Source organism: Phocoena phocoena, chromosome 20 (genome assembly GCF_963924675.1).
Source record: "Phocoena phocoena chromosome 20, mPhoPho1.1, whole genome shotgun sequence".
NCBI lineage: Eukaryota > Metazoa > Chordata > Mammalia > Artiodactyla > Phocoenidae > Phocoena > Phocoena phocoena.
Window position 1 is genome coordinate 5,271,593 of NC_089238.1, and position 15,069 is coordinate 5,286,661.

Sequence of the window (15,069 nt, forward strand, 5' to 3'; positions counted from 1 at the left end):
TCACTCACTCTACTGAAGCCACACAGGCCTGTTTGCCCTTTCTGGGACACTACCACTTCAGGGCCTTCCCATGGTGTCCCTCTGCCTAGAGGCCTCTGACCCTTCACTTGCAGGTGGCAAAATCCCTTCTTTCCTCGGGTCTTTGTTCTGCTGTCACCTCTCACTGGCACCTTCTCTGGCTTCTCCCTCCTCCCCCGCCCCCCTGATAACATTCCAGCCACTCCCTCACCCCTACTTCCGGTCCATGTCGCCTGCTCTGCATGTTTCTCTGCTGCTTCCCTTCCCCGTCCCCTTCCCCTGGCTGGATGCGCGTGACAGCAAGGCCCCAGGAGAGAGCAGAGCGCAAGGTGGGAGGGGGGCTGGGCCTCCCCACCTCAACTCCGGTATCACAGTACATTGCCGAGGCGTTTTGCCGATACATCTTTTGTGCCTCCTGACCAGAGTCACGTGGAATGGAACCTCCATAATGTTTAAAGTGCCTCCGGTGATTCTGATCTGTACCCAGCTTTGAGCACCAAGGCTCTGGCTCCTCCATTTATGAAGCTGAGATCAGCCCATGATCCAGAGAGGTGAGGGGGCTCTGTTCTGAGTGGAGTTTGATCAGGGCTGGTCTGTGACCAAGGGGAGGGTCTGTCCAGCCCCGAGTCCCCCGCTACAGCGTACGTGGGGGCTTCAGGAGGGGAGTGAGATCTGAAGGAGAGGGTGGGGAAACTCACCTCTTGGTCTGTGTGTGGGAGTTACTGTCCTGAGCCCCTCCTGGGACAGTGGGCAGCAGAAGACCGTCTGTTCCACATGCTGAGGTCCTCCCTGTGTGTGTGGCCATGACTCAGAAAGGGCGTGTGTCGATTCTAAGCATTAAACAGCCTATTCTTGACACTCAGGATTGACTTCTCAAGACTGATCTTTGCCTGAGGAAGAAATCTGGAAGAGGAGGGAGAGGAAAGAACAGGAGTCAGAAATGGCTCTTTCTCAGGTAAAGTCATATTCTCAGTTGATTGTTTTGTCTGTCCTTCGTGAAATGCCCTTTTTTGGATTCACTAATCTTATCTGACTCTGAAGTGTCCTGCCTGACACACCTGTACAGTCACACCCACCCAGGTCCTTCCCTCAGGGCCTGTCATCTCCACTTAGATCCCGTCTCCCCATGACCCAGTGACCTGGAACTTGTGAAGAGGCTCCACTGGGTGTAGTCCTGGGCAGGGCTTCACACCCATGGACTGGAGACAGGGTGTCAGTGGTATTCAGTGACAGGGATTGCTTAGGAGCCCGTCTAGATGCATTGTCTGCTCTCTGTCAACCAGGATAAAGAAGCTGCACCTATAAGTCATGTACTAATGTGTAGGAATAGTTGGAAAATTCTGGAAAAGAAGAGTGATAAGAGGAAACCAGCTCTGCCTGACTTTATAATGCTTTCAAAGCTAAACAAGCTAAACAATCATGGTGTTTCTGGTTCTAAAACATTAATCATTAATGTTCTCCATTACCCTCATGAATGGAGAAGAAAGTTCAGAAACAGACATCAGTGATAGAGGATGTTTTATTCGATAATTGGTTTTAAAATATGGAGTCAATTGAAATATCTATCATTAAGAGGTTTAAAAATTTATTCTCAGCACATCCATCCCATAGGGACCACGGTGTTCCCGCCAAGGACTATCTTGCAGCAGGTGTTTTAGGTAAAAATGATTATAATTCAGCCAAGACATGGAGCCACAACTTTATTCTTGTCATCAGAGAGGCTGTAGCCAAATTCTGGTTCCACTGTTATTAATAAATATTATATTCTTTTATTTTAAGCATCATGTGAGATATATATATATATATATATGGTGCTCAAACTTCCAACAAAGCAGCAGCTTAGGTACTAGGATGTAAAGCATCCCCTTCCCTATCTCCATGCCATGTCTCAGTGGGGAATCACTGTTGTAGGTTTTGTGGCAAGACTCAGCTCAGATCTTGTAAGATTGCATTTCACATCGTTATGCAATTTTAGGAAAAATTCTTCATTAAATGTTTGTTGTCATATTTTATTCTGTAAATTTTAAAAACATACACAGCATGTGTCTAGAAGTGGTTTTCACATTAGTAAACACAGATACAGCTTGATCTTCATTGGAACTCTCTCTTAATGAAGACTCATGGGACTTTTACAATTTTTTGCTGACATAAAGAACGTGTCAGTGGCTGCCTTAGAGCAGGCTGACTTCTCTGCAGATGTCTGAGGATTTCTCTGGGCAACCTGACATGTGACTACTGGGTCAAGAATGGTGCATTTCATATTTTGATAGATTTTTGTCAGATGTCCTCCCCTAAAACTGCACAGGTTCCCTCCCCGCCACCAACATGTGAGATTTTCCTCAGTGCAAGCAAAACTTGATACTGTATTCTTTTTGTATTTTGAAAATTTTGGGGAAAATGACAATCCTTTGTATTTCCATTTCCAACTACTTGTGAGTCAAGTTTATTCTCTTATGGAAATAAAACATGGATTTTCATACTTTGCTCAGTTTTCTTTTGATATATATTTAAAAGCTATTTTATATTTTGTAGTTTAATTCTTTACACATGCCCTGGTATCCTTCTTAGTTTAGCATTTCTTTGCCATGAAACATAAATCCTTCCTTCTTGCCCTCTGCTTTCTGGTCTTGCTTGAGAAGGCCTCACCTTGCATAATTTTAAAATACTGTGTTCTGCATAGTCCTAATCGTTCCTGTTTATAATTATGTCTTTAATTTGGATTTAACTAAATCTCTAATTTGGCTTTTTTGTGTATATCTTGCAGCTATTTTATTTCATTCATTTTAGTTTCAGATATTACCCACACTGTGCATACCCCCCCACACACACATTCACGTATGTCAATAGGTTCACATGTAATTTGGCAAGGCCCACCATTTTGTTTTTCTCTTCAAAATTTTCTCTCTCCTGGGCTTCCCCGGTGGCACAGTGGTTGAGAATTCGCCTGCCAATGCAGGGGAAAGCACGGGTTCGATCCCTGGCCCGGGAAGATCCCACATGCCGCGGAGCAACTAAGCTCGTGTGCCACAACTACTGAGCCCGCGTGCCGCAACTACTGAAGCCCGTGCACCTAGAGCCCGTGCTCCACAATGAGGGAAGCCACTGCAATGAGAAGCCCGTGCACCGCAACGAAGAGTAGCCCCCGCTCGCTGCAACTAGAGAAAGCCCGCGTGCAGCAACGAACACAGCCATAAATAAATAAATTAAAAAAAAAAAAAGAAAAAATTTCTCTCTCCTAAATATAATGCAGACTTTTTATTTAAAATCCCACATTTCTTTTCCCTTTGAACTGCTCTGAATTTCTAAATCCCTGAGGTCTTTACGCCACCACATCTTCCAGCGAAAAGTAGGTTTGCCGGTCTTGGATCGCGTCTCTGTTATATCCTTCAGTAAAGTTTTTAAAATTTCATCACATATGTCTTACGAATAGGTGTCACAGTAAAATCGCTAATGGGAATTTGCTTCTCCCTCTTCTGGCTCCGGCCTAGGCGTCCTGTGCAGTGGTGAAGGGCAGGAGCCTGCTGGCCCACTTGCCTCAGCCTTCCCTTTAGTGGAAATGCCTCTAGTGCCTCCAGTGATTATGATGCTTGGTGAAATAGTTTTGCTAAATAACAGTTCCTTTAATTTCCTATTTGGCATAATTTTGGGGGGGGGTTAGTTTACCATATCCACTTTAAAAAAAATTTATTGAAGTATAGTTGATTTACAATGTTGTGTTAATTTCTGCTGTACAGCAAAGTGACTCAATTATACATATATATATTCTTTTCCATTCTGGTTTATCACAGGATATTGAATATAGTTCCCTGTGCTATACAGTAGGACCTTGTTGCTTATCCCTACTTGGCATCATTTTATTTGTTTATTTTTTTGGCTGCATTGGGTCTTCTTTGCGGCACGCGGGCTTTCTCTAGCTGCGGTGAGTGGGGTCTATTCTTCTATGCGGTGCACAGGCTTCTCATTGTGGTGGCTTCTCTTGTTGCGGCACACGGGCTTCAGTAGTTGCAGCACGTGGGCTCAGTAGTTGTGGCACATGGGCTCAGTAGTTGTGGCACATGGGCTTAGTTGCTCTGCAGCATGTGGGATCTTCCCGGACAACGGTTCGAACCCATGTCCCCTGCATTGGCAGGCGGATTCTTAACCACTGCGCCACCAGGGAAGCCCGGCATATTTTTAATCATCCAGTATTTCTTCAAAGGTCTACTGCCACGATAAACATTTTTTCTATTTAATCTGCTAAATTAACCTACAACATTAGTAACTTTCCTCATCTTGAATCACTTTTTTTTAATTAGTGGAATAAACTCCACTTGACTTTTGTTGGTGGCTGAATATCTGAGTTAAATGGATAGACCTGTATTTATGTTTTTGCATGTGTGTGGACTCTGTCATGCTTGAAGATACCACTCATACTCTAGCTCATCCAGGTACTGAATATCACTTAGTGTGTAGAACATAATATGTATCTCCTCCACATAAACAATCCTGTGTTGAATAATTTCATTTGTATATTTCTTCCATTGTCCTCAAAATGGGAAATCTACAGTGATTCAGTGGATCTGATATCCTCTGCTGGAAAAATATAATAAAATTAGGGACATATAAATTACTCAAAATGATCTGTCACTTCAACTGAATCAATCCCTACACCTCTTTCCTACTCATATTTTGTGTGAAGACAAGAACTCTCCCCATGGGTCTCTTAGTGAAACATGTTTTTTATTTCAGGGACTATTGACATTCAGGGATGTGGCCATCGAATTCTCTCAGGAGGAGTGGGAATGCCTGGACCCTGCTCAGAGGGCCTTGTACAGGGACGTGATGTTGGAGACCTACAGGAACCTGCTCTCCCTGGGTGAGGATAACACCCCTCCAGAAGTTGGGATCTGCCCTAGTGAGTCTCTTGAGAACCCCTGCCTTGCTTGACTGAGATTGAAGCTGTGTTGACTATGAAATGAAACATAGGATAATTCAGCATCTGGAGTTCAACCTTCCCCTCTCTTTAGATGGTCACACACATCAGATTAGTAGTGTCTCCAGAAGATGAATAAAAACAAAATCTTACGGCAAACTTTAAAAAATTTCCAATTCTGGATCCACTCTTATCCCTGTAGTCTTCATTCAGTAGTTCTTGGAAGACAACTAGGTTATCTTTTTAAAAGATGCTCCTTAAGCATTCAGAATGAGACAGGGAGTGAAGAGATTTGTGAAATATTTTTTTAGACACATCTGTAACGTCCTCTCAAAAGAACAAAGGGCTAGAATTGTATTCTGGAAAAGCCACAGCACATTATGTTCCTCTCTTATAAACAGAAAACTCTTTTTCTGACCTGAATATTATTTAAATTTTGGAGCAAGGGAGAAAGCCCCAGAATGTGGAGAACAAAATGAAAGAAGTGAAAAAAGTTAGTGGGTGGGAATGTATCAAAGGTGTGAACATCGGTAAGAGCTCAGAAGGGCAAAGAGGAAGCCACACCGTTAATAGTTTGGGAAAGTCCCTGTAAGTGGGAAAGTTCTATGGGAAAACAAATGTTTATTTCTTGTGAGCTCTCAAAGGAAATTTTTCTTCCCTTCCACTTTTTTTTTTTTTTTGCGGTACGTGGGGCTCTTACTGTTGTGGCCTCTCCCGTTGTGGAGCACAGGCTCCAGACGCGCAGGCTCAGCGGCCATGGCTCACGGGCCCAGCCGCTCCGTGGCTTGTGGGATCTTCCCGGACCGGGGCACGAACCCGCATCTCCTGCATCGGCAGGCGGACTCCCAACCACTGCGCCACCAGGGAAGCCCCCTTCCCTTCCACTTTTTGCTTTCTTCTTCAGACATGTAAAAGTTCATCCTTCCAGTCTCCAGGGGTGCTCCAGCTCATGCAAAGACCAAGGCAAAATTTTGATCATGACCTATGACACTCTTTGTGGGGCACTGGGAGGGCTGGTTATAAGAAGTCCTCTTTCTTCTTCTGTCTCATTCTACACCCAGTTTTCAGTCCACACAGATCAGTGCTGAAGCCTCCCCAGTCCTGGCCCCAGTTCTTCTCCAGGTTCCATTCCCATTTCAATACTTGGGAGACCTTCTCATGGGATGGGAAAACATTGCCATCTGGGGCCCCAGGAAAGTGCATGGGGCTATGTCAAGTCCTCTCTGCCTCTTTAGGACCCCCAGCCATTTCTTCAGTTCTGCTTTTGCCACACATCAAGGAGTATGTGTAGCAGAAGTGGTGTGGGTCTTTTGATCCAGCAGTAAAATTGCTTTTACTCAGCGGGAGTATATGCAGTACCATACCATACCTTAAGTTCTGGTGTGTTGTGCTTTTGCTTCTTTCTTAGAGTGTTTTCTAATTTCCCTGGTGAGATCACCTCTGACTCATTGGTTGTTTTAAGAGTGTTTTAAAATTTCCATATATTTGTGAGCTTTCCAGTTTTCCTTAAGTTAATCATTTCTATTTTCCTTCTACTGTGGTTGGAGAAAATACTTTGTATGATTTCGGGCTTTTTCAACTTATTGAGACTTGCTTTATGGTTTAATATATGGTCTACCCTAGAGAATGTTCCATGTGCACCTAGAGAAGAATGTGTATTTTGCTTTTATTGGGTGGAGTGTTCTATATATGTCTGTGAGAGTTAGCTGGTTTATAGTCTTGTTGAAATCCTCTGTGTCCTTACTGAACTTCTGCCTGGCTGTACTCTCTATTAAAAGGGGGCAATGGAAGTCTCCAAATGTTATTCTAGAACTGTTTTTATTTCTTCCTTCCTTAAATTCTGTCAGTGTTTGCTTCATATATTTGGGGGCCCTCTTGTTTAGGTGTGTATATTTGTCGTAATTCCTTGATGAGTTATCCTTTTTTCAATAAATAATGTCCTTCTTTGTCTCATAAAAAATTTTGACTTAAAGTTTATTTTGTCTGATAATAGTATAGCACTCCAGGTCTCTTTTGGTTACTATTTGCGTGGAATTTGTATTCGTTTGCTAGGGCTGCCATAACAAAGTACCACAGCCTGTGTGGCTTAAACATCAGAAATGTATTTTCTCACGGTTTTGGAAGCTAGAAATCTGAGATCAGGTTGTCAGCAGAGTTGTATTATCCCAGGTTATTCTCTTTAGCTTGTGGCTGGCTGTCTTTTCCTACCTGTGTCTTCACATGGTCTTCCCTCTGGGTGTCTGTGTCATAATCTCTTCTTATAAGGACACCAGTCATTAGATTAGAGCCCACTCCATTGACCTCATTTAACCTTAATTACTCCTTTAAGTAATTTTGGGGGGGACACAATTCATCCCATAACAGATTCATTTGCTGTTATTTCATTTCTAACCTATTTGCATCTTTGTATCTAAAGTGAATCTCCTACGTATAGAACATAGGCATACCTTGGAGATACTGTGGATTTGGTTCTAGACCACTGCCATAAAGCAAATATCACAATAAAGTGAGTCACGAATTTTTTGGTTTCCTGGTGCATTTGAAAGTTACGTTTGCATTATACGGTAGTCTATTAAGTGTACGATAGCAATATGTCTAAAAAAATGTACATACCTTAATTAAAAAATACTTTAGGGAATTCCCTGGTGTTCCAGTGATTGGGACTCTGCGCTTCCACTGCAGGGGGGCACACGTTCAATTCCTGGTCAGGGGACTAAGATCCTTCATGCTGTGTGGCACAGCCAAAAAAAAAAAAAAACCTTTATTGCTAAAACTCGCTAATGATCACCTGAGCCTTCAGTGAGTCATAATCCTTGTGCTGGTGGAGGGTCTTGCCTGGATGCTTGATGGCTGCTGACTGATCAGAGTGGTGGTTGCTAAAGGTTGGGTGGCTGTAGCAATTTCTTTTTTAAAAATTTTATTTATTTATTTTTGTCTGCGTTGGGTCTTTGTTGCTGCATGCGGACTTTCTCTAGCTGCGGCGAGCAGGGGCTACTCTTCGTTGAGGTGCGCGGGCTTCTCACTGCGGTGGCTTCTCTTGTTGCGGAGCACGGGCTCTAGGCTGCGGGCTTCAGTAGTTGTGGCATGCAGGCTCAGTAGTTGTGGCGCACGGGCTTAGCTGCTCTGTGGCATGTGGGATCTTCCCGGACCAGGTCTTGAACCCGTGTCCCCTGCATTGGCAGGCAGATTCTTAACTACTGCGTCCTCAGGGAAGCCCTTCTTTCCTTTTTTTAAACATTTTTATTGGAGTATAGTTGATGCAGTTTCTTAGAATAAGACAACTAAGAAGTTTGCCTCATCAGGTGACTCTTCCTCTCATGTAGCAAGCAATGTTGTTTGGTAACATTTTACCCACAGTCGAACTTCTTTCAGAATTGGAGTCAGTCCTCTCAAACCCTGCAGCTGCTTTATCAACTAAGTTTATGTAATATTCTAAATCTTTTATTTAACATTTCAGTGGTCTCCACAGCATCTTCACCAGGAATAGATTCCATCTCAAGAAACCACTTTCTTTGCTCATCCATAAGAAGCAACTCCTCATCTGTTAAAGTTTTATCATGAGATTGCAGCAATTCAGTCACATCTTCAGGCTCCTTGCTATTTTCCCAACATCTGTAGTTACTTCCACTGAAGTCCTGAACCCCTCAAAGTCATCCATGAGGATTGGAATCAACTTCTCCCAAACTCTTGTAAATGTTGATATTTTGGCCTCTTCCCATGAATCGTGAATGTTCTTAATGGCATTTAGTATGGTGGCTCCATTCCAGAAGGTTTTCAATTTAATTTGCCCAGCTCCATCAGAGGAATCACTGTCTATGGCAGCTATAGCCTTACAAAATGTATTTCCTGAATAATAAGACTTGAAAGTTGAAATTACTCCTTAATCCATGGGCTGCAAAATGGATGTTGTGTTAGCAGTCATGAAAACAACATTAATTTTGTACATCTCCATCAGAGCTCTTGGGTGACCAGGTGCATTGTCTGTGAGCAGTAATATTTTGAAAAGAATCTTTTTTTCTGAGCAGTAGGTCTTAGTACTGGGCTTAAAATATTCAGTAAACCATGTTGTAAACAGATGTGCTGTCATCCAGGCTTTGTTGGTCCATTTATAGAGCACAGGCAGAGAAGATTTAACATAATTCTTTAGTGCCCTAGGATTTGGGGAATGGTAAGTGAGCACTGGCTTCAACTTAAAATCACCAGCTGTATTAGATCCTAACAAGAGAGTCAGCCTCTCCTTTGAAGCTTTGAAGCCAGGCATTGATTTCTCCTCTCTAGCTATGAAAGTCCTAAATGGCATCTTCTTCCAATATAAGGTTGTTTTATCTACATTGAAAATTTGTTTAGTGTAGCCACCTTCATTAATTATCTTAGCTAGATCTTCTGGATAACTTGCTGCAGCTTCTACATCAGCACTTAATGCTTCACCTTGCACTTTTATATTATGGAGATGGCTTCTTTCCTAAAACTTCATGAACCAACCTCTATTAGCTTCAGACTTTTCTTCTGCAGCTTCCTAACTCCTTTCAGCCTTCTTAGAAGAGAGTTAGGGACTTGCTCTGGATTAGACTTTGGCTTAAGGGAATGTTGTGGCTGGTTTGGTCTTCTATCCAGACCATTAAAGCTTTCTGCACACCAGCAACGTGGCTATTTTGCTTTCTTATCATTCATGTGTTCACTGGAGTAGCACTTTCAATTTCCTTCAAGAACTTTTCCTTTGTGTTTACAGCTTGGCTGTTTGGTGCAAGAGGCTCAGCTTTTGGCCTGTTTCAGCTTTCAATATGCCTTCTTCACTAAACTTAGTAGTTTCTAGCTTTTGATTTAAATGTAGAGATGTGTGGCTTTTCCTTTCACTTGAACACTTGACCTGATTTCAGTATTGCTATGTGTCAGAGAATAAGGAGGCCGAGAGAGAAAGAGAGAGAGAGAGAGATGGGGGAAGAGCCAGTCAGTGGAGCAATCAGAGCACAACTCATTTACTGATTTAAGTTAGCTGTCTATATGGGGTGCAGTTCGTGGTACCTCAAAATAATTACAGTAATAACATCAAAGATCACTGATCACAGATCACCAAAATGAATATAATAATAATGAAAAAGTCTGAGATACTGCAAGAATCACCAAAATGTGACACAGAGACACAAAGTGAGCAAATGCTGTTGGAAAAACGGTGCCAGCATATTTGCTCAACACAGGGTTGCCAGAAACCTTCAATTTGTAAAAATATGCAATATCTGTGAAGTGCAATAAAAGGAAGTATGCCTGTATAGTTGGATCCTATTTTTTTAATCCTTGCTGCAAACCTCTACCCTTTAATTGGAGTTTAATCCATTTATATTTACTGTAATTAGTGATAAAAGAGGACCTCTCTCACTAGCTGTTTGTTTTCCATGTGTCATATCTTTTCCCCTCAAGTCTTCCATTACTGCCTTCTTTGTGTTAGATAGGTATTTCCTAACGTACAATTTTGATTCCTTCCTGTTTCCTTTACTATACAGTTGGCCCTTGGATGATGTGGGGGTTTGCGGCACTGACCCTCCACACAGTTGAAAACTGTTTATAATTTATAGTCAGTCCTCCGTATATGCAACTCTTCTGTATATGTGATTTCTTCTTATCTGTGGTTCTGCATCTTATCTGTTTATTTTGTTTGGTCTTTTTTTTCTTTTGGTTGTTTTGACCATGCTGCACCGCTTGTGGGATCTCAGTCCCTGACCAGGGATTGAACCTGGGGGCCACAGCAGTGAAAGCTCTGAATCCTAACCACTATAACCTGGCTTTTCGATGTGTCTGCTCTTTGCCCCAACTTTAATCTCTTGCCCCAAGTGTCAGCAGCTAATACATTTCCCCTTATATATGGTTGTTTTTTCTTTTTCCTTTTTTTTGGCCATGCCATGCGGCATGTGGGATCTTAGTCCAACCAGGGATCAAACCCATGCCCCCTGCACTGGGAGCACGGAGTCTTAACCACTGGACCACCAGGGAAGTCCCTAAATATGTTTGATAAGTGCCTCCTGCACAGCATCTCTGCCCTGGGAGAGTTTTGAGTTATGCAACATTTTCCAATTCTCACATTATGTGTTCCTTTGAATATAAGTCCTTTTTCTTGTTCTTAAGGGAGAAATCATTAGATTTCCACAGTCTGTAATATTGTATAATTGTGGTTACTATTTACCTGTTGGTTTTATCTTGGTTTATTAAAATTTTTTATTTATTGTCACTTACAGATTATGGATTTCAGTAGCTAGCATAGAGTACGACTGCAGTTCACCAACTGTTAATGTTGTGTAATGCCTATTCTGCTTGAATATAGATAGTTTTAGAGTAGATACTCAGAATATTTTGTCACACCAACGATATATTATTAAATTCTTCCTGATTTTGCTATTACCTTTTTAGTTTTTCAATTTGTAATTTTCATGTATTTATCTTAAATCATTATGTCTTTTTGGATTATTTATCATTACTTCATATGGTGCTATCTGTTAGCACTTATTTGCATGCAATAATTTATGTAGTAAATCTGCATTTTTATAATACCTGTTTCTCTTCAATATGAGACAACCATTTGTCTACTGCCAATTAGTGTGTTCTTTGGTGTGGTAGTCAAAGAATACACTTTCACAGATTAGGTAAGTTTACATAGTGTGAGTGATTTGGTTTTAGAGTGTTTGAAAGTAGGCTGCAGTTAAAATAATTTAAAATGCATGTATATTTTATTAAAGGATTCTATTCACTTTCTATTCTTAAACATTTATAGAGTTTGGTTAAGAAGTTTTTCATCTCTTCAATGTAAGCATTACTTTTAGTGTAATATTCATCTTCCAACTCTACTTAATATGAAGACTATGGTTATCTTTCAGATATCTCCATTAGTTTTCTGACCAAGGAATTATTAAAGAAGAAAAACATTAATAACAGAGAATTATACCAACCAGTGGTCTTGGGAAGACATGGAAGCCATGGTATTGAGGATTTTGACTTCAGCAAAGTCAGGGGAACTGTGTATGGATGTGAAGAAAGAAATTCCAAAGGAGAGCTTATGACAGATAACATAAATCACACTGGTAGAAAAGATAAACAATACAGCAAATCCTGGATTAACTTACCTTTAAAACAAAGTGTTTCTTTAAGAAAAAGTGCATGTCAATATTTAAAAAATAGGAAGTCATTTATAAAGAATTTGTTAAAAATAAAAAGTAACACAGTTTATGCAGGAAACAAGTATACAGAACATTTTGAAAATAGAACTGGATTAAGCTTTCAATCACATCTGACTGAATTGCAGAGATTTCAAACTGAAGAGAAAATTTATGAAGGTAATCACGTTGAGAAGTCTGTCAAAACTTGTTCCTCAATTTCATCACTTCAAAGATTTCCTCCTAGTGTCAAAACCAACATTTGCAACACATATGGAAGGGTTTCTTCCTTCATTCCTATGTATCCCTCATTGCTTACACAGCAACAGAAAACAAATATTAGAGAAAAATTATACGAATGTAGTGAATGTGGAAAGACTTTTATCCATCATTCAGTCCTCACTAGTCATCAGAGAATTCATTCTGAGCAGAGACCTTACAAATGTAATGAGTGTAGTAAAGCCTTTAAACAGTTCTCAAACCTCACAAGACATCAGAGAATCCACACTGGAGAGAAACCCTATAAATGTAATATATGTGACAAGGTCTTCAATCAGAATTCCCACCTTACAAATCATTGGAGAATTCATACTGGAGAGAAACCACACAAGTGTAATGAATGTGGTAAGGCTTTTATCAAATGTTCAGACCTTTGGCGTCATGAGAGAATTCATACTGGAGAGAAACCTTACAAATGTAACGAATGTGGTAAGGGTTTTACCAAACGTTCATATCTTTGGGATCATCAGAGGATTCATACTGGAGAGAAACCATACAAATGTATTGAATGTGGCAAGGTTTTTAGGCAGTGGTCTACCCTCAGGATTCACCGAAGAATTCATACTGGTGAGAAGCCTTATAAATGTAATGAATGTGGCAAAGCTTTTAAGCAGTGCTCACACCTGACTAAACATCAGAATGTACATCCTGGAGAAAAGCCACACAAATGTACTGTGTGTGGCAAGGCTTTCATCCACATTTCAAGTCTGGTAAAACATCAGAAAATTCATACTGGAGAAAAACCACACAAATGTAATGAGTGTGGTAAGGCTTTCATCCAAAGTTCAAGTCTTATAGAACATCAGAGAATCCATACCGGTGAGAAACCTTATAAATGTAATGAATGTGGCAAGGCCTTCACTGTGTGTTCAAGCCTAACTAAACATAAAAGAAACCATACTGGAGAGAAACCTTACAAATGTAATGCGTGTGATAAAGCCTATACACAATTCGTACACCTTACTAGACATCAGAAAATACATACCAAAAAGAAAAATCTTGAATCTAATGTACCTGATAATGCTTTTATTCAGAGCTCAAGCTTGGAGGATTATCAGAGAATTCATGGTAGAGAGAAACCTTACAAATGTAATGAATGTGGCAAATCCTTTAACTGGTGTTCACGCCTCACCCGACATCAGAGGATCCATACTGGAGAGAAACCATATAAATGTAATGTATGTAGCAAGGCCTTCAGTCAAAACTCAAACCTAACAATTCATCAGAGAATTCATACTGGAGAGAAACCTTACAAATGTAATGAATGTGGCAAAGCCTTTAAGCAGTACTCAAGCCTCACCAGGCATCAGAATATACATCCTGGAGAGAAGCCACACAAATGTAATATGTGTGGTAAGGCTTTTATCAAACGTTCTCACCTTTGGGGTCATGAGAGAATACATACTGGAGAGAAGTCATACAAATGTACTGAATGTGGCAAGGCCTTTAGACAATGGTCTGACCTTAGGAGTCACCAAAGAATTCATACTGGAGAGAAACCCTTAGAAATGTAATGAATGGTGTAAATCATTTAACCATTTTAAACAATGGACTACAATCAGATAACTTATACTAGGGAGACTAAGTCTCTAGTCCTAGATTAATCAATTTCAGATGTTAAGTTCTTCACAGTTATTAAAAGTCACAATCATTTCAAATTTATGAAATGATGGGTATTGGTAGAGCAAGGGGATCTTTGGAAATGTACCATTTCCTCTTTTTAAAAATACTTTTATTATATGAAGTTTCTTGAAAAGGCTGTATTACTATTGATGTTTTTCAACCTGAAGTTTAAAATTTATTGATGTTATGCCTTCATCACATGCTTTTATGTGTTACCATGATGGGCTCTGCTAAGGGATCATTAAGATAAAAGGGCCTACTTGTATTAGGTGGAGATCATTCATATTCATGTTTTCTGAAGGAACAGGACACTGAATTTTAACAAACAACACTGTGTTTTTGAATGAGAGCTTGGGAAATATATGTAAAACGATGTAAATCATAATAATTTCAGATCCTTTTCTACAGATTTGTTGGTACAACAGAGGACCCACTGGATTATCAGAAACCAATGCTCTGCCAGTTGAGGGTGAAACAGAGCAGTCCTTAAGATTAAGAGACTGAGATTTTGGGCTTCCCTGGTGGCGCAGTGGTTGAGAGTCCGCCTGCCGATGCAGGGGACGCGGGATCGTGCCCCGGTCCGGGAAGATCCCACATGCCGTGGAGCGGCTGGGCCCGTGAGCCGTGGCCGCTGAGCCTGCACGTCCGGAGCCTGTGCTCCGCAACGGGAGAGGCCACAACAGTGAGAGGCCCATGTACCGCAAAAGAAAAAAAAAAGAGAGAGACTGAGATTTTCATGAGAATAGGATGATAGGTTAGTAAGGACTGCTTATGTGGTAGAAATAATGGAGAAGAAATGATGGTCCTCCTCTCTTTTCAAAGAAAATAGCTGATGTCAAATATGAGAGAAAATATAGTCTTATTCTTAGTAACTAAAGAGAACAATTATCAGAAAGGAGAACTTAATCAAAACACCCAGAATGCAGTGTACATGTGTAGGATTAACGTTTAACCACTGTATCACTTTGATACCATTTTACTCAAAATGTGTCAGAGTTGTCATGTTTTATTAATATAATTTAATCATTTTAAAACTCTAAATGAATTGTTTTCTATCTTATCAAGCCTATGCCACCTCACTGTGGTACTTCGTAACAA

At 40.7% G+C, this 15,069-nt stretch overlaps 1 pseudogene; it reads left to right on the forward strand.

The window, feature by feature from the left end:
• Window positions 1–958: 958 nt before the first annotated feature.
• LOC136140962 (zinc finger protein 850-like) overlaps window positions 959–15,069 on the forward strand; it is a 397,037-nt pseudogene continuing 382,926 nt past the window's right edge.